This window comes from Chiloscyllium punctatum, chromosome 16 (genome assembly GCF_047496795.1).
Source record: "Chiloscyllium punctatum isolate Juve2018m chromosome 16, sChiPun1.3, whole genome shotgun sequence".
NCBI lineage: Eukaryota > Metazoa > Chordata > Chondrichthyes > Orectolobiformes > Hemiscylliidae > Chiloscyllium > Chiloscyllium punctatum.
In genome coordinates this window covers 90,572,448-90,588,119 of record NC_092754.1, presented here as the reverse complement: position 1 = coordinate 90,588,119, position 15,672 = coordinate 90,572,448, and the positions used below count along the sequence as shown (strand labels likewise).

At 46.1% G+C, this 15,672-nt stretch overlaps 9 non-coding genes across 9 annotated transcripts; all 9 read right to left on the bottom strand.

Moving 5' to 3' along the window:
• Positions 1-759: 759 nt before the first annotated feature.
• trnav-cac (transfer RNA valine (anticodon CAC)) lies at positions 760-832 on the bottom strand. The gene has a single exon. It is a non-coding gene; the product is annotated as a tRNA-Val (tRNA).
• Positions 833-2,356: 1,524 nt separating this feature from the next.
• On the bottom strand, positions 2,357-2,438 carry trnal-cag (transfer RNA leucine (anticodon CAG)). Its single transcript has one exon. It is a non-coding gene; the product is annotated as a tRNA-Leu (tRNA).
• A 1,649-nt stretch (positions 2,439-4,087) lies between these two features.
• Positions 4,088-4,160, bottom strand: trnav-cac (transfer RNA valine (anticodon CAC)). Its single transcript has one exon. It is a non-coding gene; the product is annotated as a tRNA-Val (tRNA).
• Positions 4,161-5,685: 1,525 nt separating this feature from the next.
• On the bottom strand, positions 5,686-5,767 carry trnal-cag (transfer RNA leucine (anticodon CAG)). The gene has a single exon. It is a non-coding gene; the product is annotated as a tRNA-Leu (tRNA).
• A 1,649-nt stretch (positions 5,768-7,416) lies between these two features.
• On the bottom strand, positions 7,417-7,489 carry trnav-cac (transfer RNA valine (anticodon CAC)). Its single transcript has one exon. It is a non-coding gene; the product is annotated as a tRNA-Val (tRNA).
• A 1,525-nt stretch (positions 7,490-9,014) lies between these two features.
• On the bottom strand, positions 9,015-9,096 carry trnal-cag (transfer RNA leucine (anticodon CAG)). Its single transcript has one exon. It is a non-coding gene; the product is annotated as a tRNA-Leu (tRNA).
• A 1,649-nt stretch (positions 9,097-10,745) lies between these two features.
• trnav-cac (transfer RNA valine (anticodon CAC)) lies at positions 10,746-10,818 on the bottom strand. The gene has a single exon. It is a non-coding gene; the product is annotated as a tRNA-Val (tRNA).
• Positions 10,819-12,343: 1,525 nt separating this feature from the next.
• trnal-cag (transfer RNA leucine (anticodon CAG)) lies at positions 12,344-12,425 on the bottom strand. The gene has a single exon. It is a non-coding gene; the product is annotated as a tRNA-Leu (tRNA).
• A 1,649-nt stretch (positions 12,426-14,074) lies between these two features.
• On the bottom strand, positions 14,075-14,147 carry trnav-cac (transfer RNA valine (anticodon CAC)). Its single transcript has one exon. It is a non-coding gene; the product is annotated as a tRNA-Val (tRNA).
• Positions 14,148-15,672: the final 1,525 nt, after the last annotated feature.

Genomic DNA, 15,672 nt, shown 5'->3' with positions numbered 1-15,672 from the left:
TTCACGTGTCTGGTTGCTGAGTGAGTCACAAAGAAGGAGTTTCTCCAGAGCTGCAACTGCCTGACTTCCCCACTCGACTTCGCCGTTTACATTTTCCTGCTCCTCAGTGATTTCAAGAAAACCAAATGGATGCGATGTCATTCTGTAACCTCTCTGTCGATTCCTCCGTTTCAGTTCCAACGTGGCTTAGGTCTCGGGGCGCACCTTAATACTAGCGACACCATGAAAGCACAGGTCCAGAGGTTCCTCTGAGAGTGTAATTTCTTTCATTGCTGTTGCTGATTGAAAGAGCCACTCAAGTGCGAACTGCTCCAAAACATGATTCAGGACCTCTGGTGCCAATTCTCGTACGTTGAATAACGACAGACAGCTTCCAAACGAGGCCTTTCAGAGACGCCTTTGGGGTACATTTAACAGACAGACAAGTTCAGGAATCCGTGGTGCACTGTGACACCAGCGCATCAGCTTCTTCCCTGTCTTTGAACCGAGCCGCCTGCGCAAGGAATGCAAATGCGGTACTGCTTTTCGTAGAAGAATCAGAAGGGGTTAACTACACTCTCAAACAGAATTGCATATGATCAGAACCAGTTTGGATAAAAACTTTACAATTCTTTGCACAGTCATTAAATGGAATTGCATTACATTTCACTACGCGAGCAGATTTGTTCAAGCAACTTCGAAGGCAGGTTTGCAGATGGGAAAGCAAGCAAGAAAGCACCGTTCTTGTCCATGTAAAAGGCTGCCGATGAAGAACAAAGCAGTTTCTGCCCAGTTTCGAACTGGGGACCTTTCGCGTGTGAGGCGAACGTGATGACCACTACACTACAGAAACAAGCCGCAGCCGCCCCTCCGGCAGCTCAGGGGCATCCAGCACTGAAAGTTGAAGCCATTCTTCGTTTCACCTTTCTGTTTCCAATAGCTCGTTGTTGTCCAGCGTAATTGACATCTTCAAAACATAAAAAAAAGACACGTGAAATTGATGATAAAATATAGACAAGGATGTGGTCAATGTTTGGACCGTAGGGCGAGGTCGACTAGGCTGGGACGACTTTCCCTGCAGCGTAACGACTGCGACATGATCTAATGGAAGGGTTGGAAACTGAGTATTTACGTGTTTTACCCAAGTTGGGGTGAGTTGAAAACTCGAGAGCATAGGTTTAAGGTGAGTGGGCTGAAATTGACAAAGGACCTGAGGCACATTTCCCACACAGAAGGTTGTGCGTGTATGGAATGAGCTCCCAGAGGAAGCGGAGGAGGCTCAGAAAATTGCATGAGTTTCTGGATAGGATGGGTTGAGAGGGTTTGGGGCCAAATACTGGGGAACCGGACTTGTTTATATTTGGCTATGTGCTGAGCATGGACGAGATACACCGAAGTATCTGTTTCCACGCGGTGTCCCCCAAAAACGTTGTGTTGCTTACACCTGCTTTATAGGATTACTTTTTAGCGGAGCTTGCCGTCGCAGTCTGTGGCACAATCCTTTACTGTGTTCGATGCTCAGGGAAAGGTAGTATTGCGAAACACTGCAGAAAGGAACGACTTCCTTACTTTTGCTCCGACTGACCATACTCTGTGAAATTTTCCCAGATCCTCAGTTAAGGACTTTTGCAGCTGGAAGTTTCCTCAGAAACGCTGTTAACTCGTAAAGTATTGAGCGAATCGCAAAACAGAAAGCATTTAACACGGAACACAAACAAAGCTGGCATACCTAATGCATTTTCAGACACAGAGATGCATGAATGCTAAATGTGAGACAGTCCGAGGGCATGATTTATAAAGTAATCTCACAACTAACAACAGGACAATTCCAAACTACTCTTTCACACATACTGCAGCCTTAGGGAACCACCACTTCCCAGACAATACTGAAAAGAGAGAAAGAAAGAACCTAATAAGAATGGGCCATAAAAAGTGAATTTCACCAATCACAGTCTCGATTAGATTACCTTTCCCTTCCGATGTCTCCAGGACGGAAACGAAGGAAATGGGAGAAATTCAACAACATATCACATCGAAATTCGTTGGAACGATTTTCCCATTGGCCGAAAAACCAAATAACGACGAGTCGAGTCACCCCAGGACTTTGTTTCACAACAGCGATGAAATACCGGTCTCCATTCGGTTCCAGTACAAGCTCAACTTGCCTGGAACAGCACAGCTGCTTGCGATTTTCTGCGCGGGAGGCGAACACGATCATGACAGACAGAGACACTTTGAAATATTCGGCACTATCCCACACCACAGTTAATTCCCCGGGAAGCAAAGCCATTTTACTTTTGTTTTCAACATCAATACAGTGGGGACAGAAACAGCATTTTAACAAAAAAGCGGCAGCGTTGGAGTTGATCTGCAGAAATGGCAGTGGTGGGATTCGAACCCACGCCCCTTTCGAGACTGGAACCTGGATCCAGCGCCTTCGACCGCTCGGCCACACTACCAGCCGGCCGCGCGCACCATTTTCTTGCGTTTCCAACTGTGCTCTCCTGCATAACAACAGATGCCAAGTCACATGAAAATGGTTCCATGATCCCTCTCCGACTCGCACAGCTGCTGGGATGTGCCCGTCTACAATATCAATTTCGCAGCAGATAATGAGAGCCCATCAATCCAGACAAAAATCAATGGTAAGCTGAGTCTATCTTCTCAGACTCCTTTCAGCTCCAAATGTATCTGTGAGAATATATGTTCGGTTATGATTTGGTCAAATAACCACGAGCTGCTTGACATTACTGCAATTTCGATTCTTGCTTTGCTAAATGATTTCACCCATTGCTTGAAACAGGGCAAGTTTCACGTTTACGCGGAACATGAAGCACACCAGACTACAGGGAAAATGCACAAAGCCGTGTTCCACATCATACCGTGCAGCGTAATTTCAGTCACTGTGTCTGTTTTGCAGAAAAAGAGTCCCAAACAATGTACTCCACCCTAAAACCGGAGGTCGCATTCCTATTCGAGAACGACAGATCGCATTGTGAGGATGCTCTGACCTCGGAGCCAGTTCTAGATGCCACTTTCCTTGCCTTTTACCCTAACCGTGCAATTTGCTGCAGAGATGTTCACTCCTGGACATCAGCCACATGGATAGCAACTGAGTTGGAAACCTGTGTGGGAATCGACGAGAAGCGACTCAATAAATTTTGCTCAATTCCATGGTGCTTATTAGAAATGCATTTTCTGTTCACCTCAATCTAAAAGGCAGTTTCTCAACATAGTAACAAAGTCAAAAGGTAATTACCTCACCCCACCCCCACTCCGGAAGAGGTGCTAACTGCCCTTGATTGCTTTTTGTTCTCGATGTGAAGAGCTCTCACGCCTCTGAGTCACCTTCACGTGTCTGGTTGCTGAGTGAGTCACAAAGAAGGAGTTTCTCCAGAGCTGCAACTGCCTGACTTCCCCACTCGACTTCGCCGTTTACATTTTCCTGCTCCTCAGTGATTTCAAGAAAACCAAATGGATGCGATGTCATTCTGTAACCTCTCTGTCGATTCCTCCGTTTCAGTTCCAACGTGGCTTAGGTCTCGGGGCGCACCTTAATACTAGCGACACCATGAAAGCACAGGTCCAGAGGTTCCTCTGAGAGTGTAATTTCTTTCATTGCTGTTGCTGATTGAAAGAGCCACTCAAGTGCGAACTGCTCCAAAACATGATTCAGGACCTCTGGTGCCAATTCTCGTACGTTGAATAACGACAGACAGCTTCCAAACGAGGCCTTTCAGAGACGCCTTTGGGGTACATTTAACAGACAGACAAGTTCAGGAATCCGTGGTGCACTGTGACACCAGCGCATCAGCTTCTTCCCTGTCTTTGAACCGAGCCGCCTGCGCAAGGAATGCAAATGCGGTACTGCTTTTCGTAGAAGAATCAGAAGGGGGTAACTACACTCTCAAACAGAATTGCATATGATCAGAACCAGTTTGGATAAAAACTTTACAATTCTTTGCACAGTCATTAAATGGAATTGCATTACATTTCACTACGCGAGCAGATTTGTTCAAGCAACTTCGAAGGCAGGTTTGCAGATGGGAAAGCAAGCAAGAAAGCACCGTTCTTGTCCATGTAAAAGGCTGCCGATGAAGAACAAAGCAGTTTCTGCCCAGTTTCGAACTGGGGACCTTTCGCGTGTGAGGCGAACGTGATGACCACTACACTACAGAAACAAGCCGCAGCCGCCCATCCAGCAGCTCAGGGGCATCCAGCACTGAAAGTTGAAGCCATTCTTCGTTTCACCTTTCTGTTTCCAATAGCTCGTTGTTGTCCAGCGTAATTGACATCTTCAAAACATAAAAAAAAGACACGTGAAATTGATGATAAAATTTAGACAAGGATGTGGTCAATGTTTGGACCGTAGGGCGAGGTCGACTAGGCTGGGACGACTTTCCCTGCAGCGTAACGACTGCGACATGATCTAATGGAAGGGTTGGAAACTGAGTATTTACGTGTTTTACCCAAGTTGGGGTGAGTTGAAAACTCGAGAGCATAGGTTTAAGGTGAGTGGGCTGAAATTGACAAAGGACCTGAGGCACATTTCCCACACAGAACGTTGTGCGTGTATGGAATGAGCTCCCAGAGGAAGCGGAGGAGGCTCAGAAAATTGCATGAGTTTCTGGATAGGATGGGTTGAGAGGGTTTGGGGCCAAATACTGGGGAACCGGACTTGTTTATATTTGGCTATGTGCTGAGCATGGACGAGATACACCGAAGTATCTGTTTCCACGCGGTGTCCCCCAAAAACGTTGTGTTGCTTACACCTGCTTTATAGGATTACTTTTTAGCGGAGCTTGCCGTCGCAGTCTGTGGCACAATCCTTTACTGTGTTCGATGCTCACGGGAAAGGTAGTATTGCGAAACACTGCAGAAAGGAACGACTTCCTTACTTTTGCTCCGACTGACCATACTCTGTGAAATCTTCCCAGATCCTCAGTTAAGGACTTTTGCAGCTGGAAGTTTCCTCAGAAACGCTGTTAACTCGTAAAGTATTGAGCGAATCGCAAAACAGAAAGCATTTAACACGGAAAACAAACAAAGCTGGCATACCTAATGCATTTTCAGACACAGAGATGCATGAATGCTAAATGTGAGACAGTCCGAGGGCATGATTTATAAAGTAATCTCACAACTAACAACAGGACAATTCCAAACTACTCTTTCACACATACTGCAGCCTTAGGGAACCACCATTTCCCAGACAATACTGAAAAGAGAGAAAGAAAGAACCTAATAAGAATGGGCCATAAAAAGTGAATTTCACCAATCACAGTCTCGATTAGATTACCTTTCCCTTCCGATGTCTCCAGGACGGAAACGAAGGAAATGGGAGAAATTCAACAACATATCACATCGAAATTCGTTGGAACGATTTTCCCATTGGCCGAAAAACCAAATAACGACGAGTCGAGTCACCCCAGGACTTTGTTTCACAACAGCGATGAAATACCGGTCTCCATTCGGTTCCAGTACAAGCTCAACTTGCCTGGAACAGCACAGCTGCTTGCGATTTTCTGCGCGGGAGGCGAACACGATCATGACAGACAGAGACACTTTGAAATATTCGGCACTATCCCACACCACAGTTAATTCCCCGGGAAGCAAAGCCATTTTACTTTTGTTTTCAACATCAATACAGTGGGGACAGAAACAGCATTTTAACAAAAAAGCTGCAGCGTTGGAGTTGATCTGCAGAAATGGCAGTGGTGGGATTCGAACCCACGCCCCTTTCGAGACTGGAACCTGGATCCAGCGCCTTAGACCGCTCGGCCACACTACCAGCCGGCCGCGCGCACCATTTTCTTGCGTTTCCAACTGTGCTCTCCTGCATAACAACAGATGCCAAGTCACATGAAAATGGTTCCATGATCCCTCTCCGACTCGCACAGCTGCTGGGATGTGCCCGTCTACAATATCAATTTCGCAGCAGATAATGAGAGCCCATCAATCCAGACAAAAATCAATGGTAAGCTGAGTCTATCTTCTCAGACTCCTTTCAGCTCCAAATGTATCTGTGAGAATATATGTTCGGTTATGATTTGGTCAAATAACCACGAGCTGCTTGACATTACTGCAATTTCGATTCTTGCTTTGCTAAATGATTTCACCCATTGCTTGAAACAGGGCAAGTTTCACGTTTACGCGGAACATGAAGCACACCGGACTACAGGGAAAATGCACAAAGCCATGTTCCACATCATACCGTGCAGCGTAATTTCAGTCACTGTGTCTGTTTTGCAGAAAAAGAGTCCCAAACAATGTACTCCACCCTAAAACCGGAGGTCGCATTCCTATTCGAGAACGACAGATCGCATTGTGAGGATGCTCTGACCTCGGAGCCAGTTCTAGATGCCACTTTCCTTGCCTTTTACATTAACCGTGCAATTTGCTGCAGAGATGTTCACTCCTGGACATCAGCCACATGGATAGCAACTGAGTTGGAAACCTGTGTGGGAATCGACGAGAAGCGACTCAATAAATTTTGCTCAATTCCATGGTGCTTATTAGAAATGCATTTTCTGTTCACCTCAATCTAAAAGGCAGTTTCTCAACATAGTAACAAAGTCAAAAGGTAATTACCTCACCCCACCCCCACTCCGGAAGAGGTGCTAACTGCCCTTGATTGCTTTTTGTTCTCGATGTGAAGAGCTCTCACGCCTCTGAGTCACCTTCACGTGTCTGGTTGCTGAGTGAGTCACAAAGAAGGAGTTTCTCCAGAGCTGCAACTGCCTGACTTCCCCACTCGACTTCGCCGTTTACATTTTCCTGCTCCTCAGTGATTTCAAGAAAACCAAATGGATGCGATGTCATTCTGTAACCTCTCTGTCGATTCCTCCGTTTCAGTTCCAACGTGGCTTAGGTCTCGGGGCGCACCTTAATACTAGCGACACCATGAAAGCACAGGTCCAGAGGTTCCTCTGAGAGTGTAATTTCTTTCATTGCTGTTGCTGATTGAAAGAGCCACTCAAGTGCGAACTGCTCCAAAACATGATTCAGGACCTCTGGTGCCAATTCTCGTACGTTGAATAACGACAGACAGCTTCCAAACGAGGCCTTTCAGAGACGCCTTTGGGGTACATTTAACAGACAGACAAGTTCAGGAATCCGTGGTGCACTGTGACACCAGCGCATCAGCTTCTTCCCTGTCTTTGAACCGAGCCGCCTGCGCAAGGAATGCAAATGCGGTACTGCTTTTCGTAGAAGAATCAGAAGGGGGTAACTACACTCTCAAACAGAATGGCATATGATCAGAACCAGTTTGGATAAAAACTTTACAATTCTTTGCACAGTCATTAAATGGAATTGCATTACATTTCACTACGCGAGCAGATTTGTTCAAGCAACTTCGAAGGCAGGTTTGCAGATGGGAAAGCAAGCAAGAAAGCACCGTTCTTGTCCATGTAAAAGGCTGCCGATGAAGAACAAAGCAGTTTCTGCCCAGTTTCGAACTGGGGACCTTTCGCGTGTGAGGTGAACGTGATGACCACTACACTACAGAAACAAGCCGCAGCCGCCCATCCGGCAGTTCAGGGGCCTCCAGCACTGAAAGTTGAAGCCATTCTTCGTTTCACCTTTCTGTTTCCAATAGCTCGTTGTTGTCCAGCGTAATTGACATCTTCAAAACATAAAAAAAAGACACGTGAAATTGATGATAAAATATAGACAAGGATGTGGTCAATGTTTGGACCGTAGGGCGAGGTCGACTAGGCTGGGACGACTTTCCCTGCAGCGTAACGACTGCGACATGATCTAATGGAAGGGTTGGAAACTGAGTATTTACGTGTTTTACCCAAGTTGGGGTGAGTTGAAAACTCGAGAGCATAGGTTTAAGGTGAGTGGGCTGAAATTGACAAAGGACCTGAGGCACATTTCCCACACAGAAGGTTGTGCGTGTATGGAATGAGCTCTCAGAGGAAGCGGAGGAGGCTCAGAAAATTGCATGAGTTTCTGGATAGGATGGGTTGAGAGGGTTTGGGGCCAAATACTGGGGAACCGGACTTGTTTATATTTGGCGATGTGCTGAGCATGGACGAGATACACCGAAGTATCTGTTTCCACGCGGTGTCCCCCAATAACGTTGTGTTGCTTACACCTGCTTTAAAGGATTACTTTTTAGCGGAGCTTGCCGTCGCAGTCTGTGGCACAATCCTTTACTGTGTTCGATGCTCACGGGAAAGGTAGTATTGCGAAACACTGCAGAAAGGAACGACTTCCTTACTTTTGCTCCGACTGACCATACTCTGTGAAATTTTCCCCGATCCTCAGTTAAGGACTTTTGCAGCTGGAAGTTTCCTCAGAAACGCTGTTAACTCGTAAAGTATTGAGCGAATCGCAAAACAGAAAGCATTTAACACGGAACACAAACAAAGCTGGCATACCTAATGCATTTTCAGACACAGAGATGCATGAATGCTAAATGTGAGACAGTCCGAGGGCATGATTTATAAAGTAATCTCACAACTAACAACAGGACAATTCCAAACTACTCTTTCACACATTCTGCAGCCTTAGGGAACCACCACTTCCCAGACAATACTGAAAAGAGAGAAAGAAAGAACCTAATAAGAATGGGCCATAAAAAGTGAATTTCACCAATCACAGTCTCGATTAGATTACCTTTCCCTTCCGATGTCTCCAGGACGGAAACGAAGGAAATGGGAGAAATTCAACAACATATCACATCGAAATTCGTTGGAACGATTTTCCCATTGGCCGAAAAACCAAATAACGACGAGTCGAGTCACCCCAGGACTTTGTTTCACAACAGCGATGAAATACCGGTCTCCATTCGGTTCCAGTACAAGCTCAACTTGCCTGGAACAGCACAGCTGCTTGCGATTTTCTGCGCGGGAGGCGAACACGATCATGACAGACAGAGACACTTTGAAATATTCGGCACTATCCCACACCACAGTTAATTCCCCGGGAAGCAAAGCCATTTTACTTTTGTTTTCAACATCAATACAGTGGGGACAGAAACAGCATTTTAACAAAAAAGCTGCAGCGTTGGAGTTGATCTGCAGAAATGGCAGTGGTGGGATTCGAACCCACGCCCCTTTCGAGACTGGAACCTGGATCCAGCGCCTTAGACCGCTCGGCCACACTACCAGCCGGCCGCGCGCACCATTTTCTTGCGTTTCCAACTGTGCTCTCCTGCATAACAACAGATGCCAAGTCACATGAAAATGGTTCCATGATCCCTCTCCGACTCGCACAGCTGCTGGGATGTGCCCGTCTACAATATCAATTTCGCAGCAGATAATGAGAGCCCATCAATCCAGACAAAAATCAATGGTAAGCTGAGTCTATCTTCTCAGACTCCTTTCAGCTCCAAATGTATCTGTGAGAATATATTTTCGGTTATGATTTGGTCAAATAACCACGAGCTGCTTGACATTACTGCAATTTCGATTCTTGCTTTGCTAAATGATTTCACCCATTGCTTGAAACAGGGCAAGTTTCACGTTTACGCGGAACATGAAGCACACCGGACTACAGGGAAAATGCACAAAGCCGTGTTCCACATCATACCGTGCAGCGTAATTTCAGTCACTGTGTCTGTTTTGCAGAAAAAGAGTCCCAAACAATGTACTCCACCCTAAAACCGGAGGTCGCATTCCTATTCGAGAACGACAGATCGCATTGTGAGGATGCTCTGACCTCGGAGCCAGTTCTAGATGCCACTTTCCTTGCCTTTTACCCTAACCGTGCAATTTGCTGCAGAGATGTTCACTCCTGGACATCAGCCACATGGATAGCAACTGAGTTGGAAACCTGTGTGGGAATCGACGAGAAGCGACTCAATAAATTTTGCTCAATTCCATGGTGCTTATTAGAAATGCATTTTCTGTTCACCTCAATCTAAAAGGCAGTTTCTCAACATAGTAACAAAGTCAAAAGGTAATTACCTCACCCCACCCCCACTCCGGAAGAGGTGCTAACTGCCCTTGATTGCTTTTTGTTCTCGATGTGAAGAGCTCTCACGCCTCTGAGTCACCTTCACATGTCTGGTTGCTGAGTGAGTCACAAAGAAGGAGTTTCTCCAGAGCTGCAACTGCCTGACTTCCCCACTCGACTTCGCCGTTTACATTTTCCTGCTCCTCAGTGATTTCAAGAAAACCAAATGGATGCGATGTCATTCTGTAACCTCTCTGTCGATTCCTCCGTTTCAGTTCCAACGTGGCTTAGGTCTCGGGGCGCACCTTAATACTAGCGACACCATGAAAGCACAGGTCCAGAGGTTCCTCTGAGAGTGTAATTTCTTTCATTGCTGTTGCTGATTGAAAGAGCCACTCAAGTGCGAACTGCTCCAAAACATGATTCAGGACCTCTGGTGCCAATTCTCGTACGTTGAATAACGACAGACAGCTTCCAAACGAGGCCTTTCAGAGACGCCTTTGGGGTACATTTAACAGACAGACAAGTTCAGGAATCCGTGGTGCACTGTGACACCAGCGCATCAGCTTCTTCCCTGTCTTTGAACCGAGCCGCCTGCGCAAGGAATGCAAATGCGGTACTGCTTTTCGTAGAAGAATCAGAAGGGGGTAACTACACTCTCAAACAGAATTGCATATGATCAGAACCAGTTTGGATAAAAACTTTACAATTCTTTGCACAGTCATTAAATGGAATTGCATTACATTTCACTACGCGAGCAGATTTGTTCAAGCAACTTCGAAGGCAGGTTTGCAGATGGGAAAGAAAGCAAGAAAGCACCGTTCTTGTCCATGTAAAAGGCGGCCGATGAAGAACAAAGCAGTTTCTGCCCAGTTTCGAACTGGGGACCTTTCGCGTGTGAGGCGAACGTGATGACCACTACACTACAGAAACAAGCCGCAGCCGCCCATCCGGCAGCTCAGGGGCATCCAGCACTGAAAGTTGAAGCCATTCTTCGTTTCACCTTTCTGTTTCCAATAGCTCGTTGTTGTCCAGCGTAATTGACATCTTCAAAACATAAAAAAAAGACACGTGAAATTGATGATAAAATATAGACAAGGATGTGGTCAATGTTTGGACCGTAGGGCGAGGTCGACTAGGCTGGGACGACTTTCCCTGCAGCGTAACGACTGCGACATGATCTAATGGAAGGGTTGGAAACTGAGTATTTACGTGTTTTACCCAAGTTGGGGTGAGTTGAAAACTCGAGAGCATAGGTTTAAGGTGAGTGGGCTGAAATTGACAAAGGACCTGAGGCACATTTCCCACACAGAAGGTTGTGCGTGTATGGAATGAGCTCCCAGAGGAAGCGGAGGAGGCTCAGAAAATTGCATGAGTTTCTGGATAGGATGGGTTGAGAGGGTTTGGGGCCAAATACTGGGGAACCGGACTTGTTTATATTTGGCTATGTGCTGAGCATGGACGAGATACACCGAAGTATCTGTTTCCACGCGGTGTCCCCCAAAAACGTTGTGTTGCTTACACCTGCTTTAAAGGATTACTTTTTAGCGGAGCTTGCCGTCGCAGTCTGTGGCACAATCCTTTACTGTGTTCGATGCTCACGGGAAAGGTAGTATTGCGAAACACTGCAGAAAGGAACGACTTCCTTACTTTTGCTCCGACTGACCATACTCTGTGAAATTTTCCCAGATCCTCAGTTAAGGACTTTTGCAGCTGGAAGTTTCCTCAGAAACGCTGTTAACTCGTAAAGTATTGAGCGAATCGCAAAACAGAAAGCATTTAACACGGAACACAAACAAAGCTGGCATACCTAATGCATTTTCAGACACAGAGATGCATGAATGCTAAATGTGAGACAGTCCGAGGGCATGATTTATAAAGTAATCTCACAACTAACAACAGGACAATTCCAAACTACTCTTTCACACATTCTGCAGCCTTAGGGAACCACCACTTCCCAGACAATACTGAAAAGAGAGAAAGAAAGAACCTAATAAGAATGGGCCATAAAAAGTGAATTTCACCAATCACAGTCTCGATTAGATTACCTTTCCCTTCCGATGTCTCCAGGACGGAAACGAAGGAAATGGGAGAAATTCAACAACATATCACATCGAAATTCGTTGGAACGATTTTCCCATTGGCCGAAAAACCAAATAACGACGAGTCGAGTCACCCCAGGACTTTGTTTCACAACAGCGATGAAATGCCGGTCTCCATTCGGTTCCAGTACAAGCTCAACTTGCCTGGAACAGCACAGCTGCTTGCGATTTTCTGCGCGGGAGGCGAACACGATCATGACAGACAGAGACACTTTGAAATATTCGGCACTATCCCACACCACAGTTAATTCCCCGGGAAGCAAAGCCATTTTACTTTTGTTTTCAACATCAATACAGTGGGGACAGAAACAGCATTTTAACAAAAAAGCTGCAGCGTTGGAGTTGATCTGCAGAAATGGCAGTGGTGGGATTCGAACCCACGCCCCTTTCGAGACTGGAACCTGGATCCAGCGCCTTCGACCGCTCGGCCACACTACCAGCCGGCCGCGCGCACCATTTTCTTGCGTTTCCAACTGTGCTCTCCTGCATAACAACAGATGCCAAGTCACATGAAAATGGTTCCATGATCCCTCTCCGACTCGCACAGCTGCTGGGATGTGCCCGTCTACAATATCACTTTCGCAGCAGATAATGAGAGCCCATCAATCCAGACAAAAATCAATGGTAAGCTGAGTCTATCTTCTCAGACTCCTTTCAGCTCCAAATGTATCTGTGAGAATATATGTTCGGTTATGATTTGGTCAAATAACCACGAGCTGCTTGACATTACTGCAATTTCGATTCTTGCTTTGCTAAATGATTTCACCCATTGCTTGAAACAGGGCAAGTTTCACGTTTACGCGGAACATGAAGCACACCGGACTACAGGGAAAATGCACAAAGCCGTGTTCCACATCATACCGTGCAGCGTAATTTCAGTCACTGTGTCTGTTTTGCAGAAAAAGAGTCCCAAACAATGTACTCCACCCTAAAACCGGAGGTCGCATTCCTATTCGAGAACGACAGATCGCATTGTGAGGATGCTCTGACCTCGGAGCCAGTTCTAGATGCCACTTTCCTTGCCTTTTACCCTAACCGTGCAATTTGCTGCAGAGATGTTCACTCCTGGACATCAGCCACATGGATAGCAACTGAGTTGGAAACCTGTGTGGGAATCGACGAGAAGCGACTCAATAAATTTTGCTCAATTCCATGGTGCTTATTAGAAATGCATTTTCTGTTCACCTCAATCTAAAAGGCAGTTTCTCAACATAGTAACAAAGTCAAAAGGTAATTACCTCACCCCACCCCCACTCCGGAAGAGGTGCTAACTGCCCTTGATTGCTTTTTGTTCTCGATGTGAAGAGCTCTCACGCCTCTGAGTCACCTTCACGTGTCTGGTTGCTGAGTGAGTCACAAAGAAGGAGTTTCTCCAGAGCTGCAACTGCCTGACTTCCCCACTCGAATTCGCCGTTTACATTTTCCTGCTCCTCAGTGATTTCAAGAAAACCAAATGGATGCGATGTCATTCTGTAACCTCTCTGTCGATTCCTCCGTTTCAGTTCCAACGTGGCTTAGGTCTCGGGGCGCACCTTAATACTAGCGACACCATGAAAGCACAGGTCCAGAGGTTCCTCTGAGAGTGTAATTTCTTTCATTGCTGTTGCTGATTGAAAGAGCCACTCAAGTGCGAACTGCTCCAAAACATGATTCAGGACCTCTGGTGCCAATTCTCGTACGTTGAATAACGACAGACAGCTTCCAAACGAGGCCTTTCAGAGACGCCTTTGGGGTACATTTAACAGACAGACAAGTTCAGGAATCCGTGGTGCACTCTGACACCAGCGCATCAGCTTCTTCCCTGTCTTTGAACCGAGCCGCCTGCGCAAGGAATGCAAATGCGGTACTGCTTTTCGTAGAAGAATCAGAAGGGGGTAACTACACTCTCAAACAGAATTGCATATGATCAGAACCAGTTTGGATAAAAACTTTACAATTCTTTGCACAGTCATTAAATGGAATTGCATTACATTTCACTACGCGAGCAGATTTGTTCAAGCAACTTCGAAGGCAGGTTTGCAGATGGGAAAGCAAGCAAGAAAGAACCGTTCTTGTCCATGTAAAAGGCTGCCGATGAAGAACAACGCAGTTTCTGCCCAGTTTCGAACTGGGGACCTTTCGCGTGTGAGGCGAACGTGATGACCACTACACTACAGAAACAAGCCGCAGCCGCCCATCCGGCAGCTCAGGGGCATCCAGCACTGAAAGTTGAAGCCATTCTTCGTTTCACCTTTCTGTTTCCAATAGCTCGTTGTTGTCCAGCGTAATTGACATCTTCAAAACATAAAAAAAAGACACGTGAAATTGATGATAAAATATAGACAAGGATGTGGTCAATGTTTGGACCGTAGGGCGAGGTCGACTAGGCTGGGACGACTTTCCCTGCAGCGTAACGACTGCGACATGATCTAATGGAAGGGTTGGAAACTGAGTATTTACGTGTTTTACCCAAGTTGGGGTGAGTTGAAAACTCGAGAGCATAGGTTTAAGGTGAGTGGGCTGAAATTGACAAAGGACCTGAGGCACATTTCCCACACAGAAGGTTGTGCGTGTATGGAATGAGCTCCCAGAGGAAGCGGAGGAGGCTCAGAAAATTGCATGAGTTTCTGGATAGGATGGGTTGAGAGGGTTTGGGGCCAAATACTGGGGAACCGGACTTGTTTATATTTGGCTATGTGCTGAGCATGGACGAGATACACCGAAGTATCTGTTTCCACGCGGTGTCCCCCAAAAACGTTGTGTTGCTTACACCTGCTTTAAAGGATTACTTTTTAGCGGAGCTTGCCGTCGCAGTCTGTGGCACAATCCTTTACTGTGTTCGATGCTCACGGGAAAGGTAGTATTGCGAAACACTGCAGAAAGGAACGACTTCCTTACTTTTGCTCCGACTGACCATACTCTGTGAAATTTTCCCAGATCCTCAGTTAAGGACTTTTGCAGCTGGAAGTTTCCTCAGAAACGCTGTTAACTCGTAAAGTATTGAGCGAATCGCAAAACAGAAAGCATTTAACACGGAACACAAACAAAGCTGGCATACCTAATGCATTTTCAGACACAGAGATGCATGAATGCTAAATGTGAGACAGTCCGAGGGCATGATTTATAAAGTAATCTCACAACTAACAACAGGACAATTCCAAACTACTCTTTCACACATACTGCAGCCTTAGGGAACCACCACTTCCCAGACAATACTGAAAAGAGAGAAAGAAAGAACCTAATAAGAATGGGCCATAAAAAGTGAATTTCACCAATCACAGTCTCGATTAGATTACCTTTCCCTTCCGATGTCTCCAGGACGGAAACGAAGGAAATGGGAGAAATTCAACAACATATCACATCGAAATTCGTTGGAACGATTTTCCCATTGGCCGAAAAACCAAATAACGACGAGTCGAGTCACCCCAGGACTTTGTTTCACAACAGCGATGAAATACCGGTCTCCATTCGGTTCCAGTACAAGCTCAACTTGCCTGGAACAGCACAGCTGCTTGCGATTTTCTGCGCGGGAGGCGAACACGATCATGACAGACAGAGACACTTTGAAATATTCGGCACTATCCCACACCACAGTTAATTCCCCGGGAAGCAAAGCCATTTTACTTTTGTTTTCAACATCAATACAGTGGGGACAGAAACAGCATTTTAACAAAAAAGCTGCAGCGTTGGAGTTGATCTGCAGAAA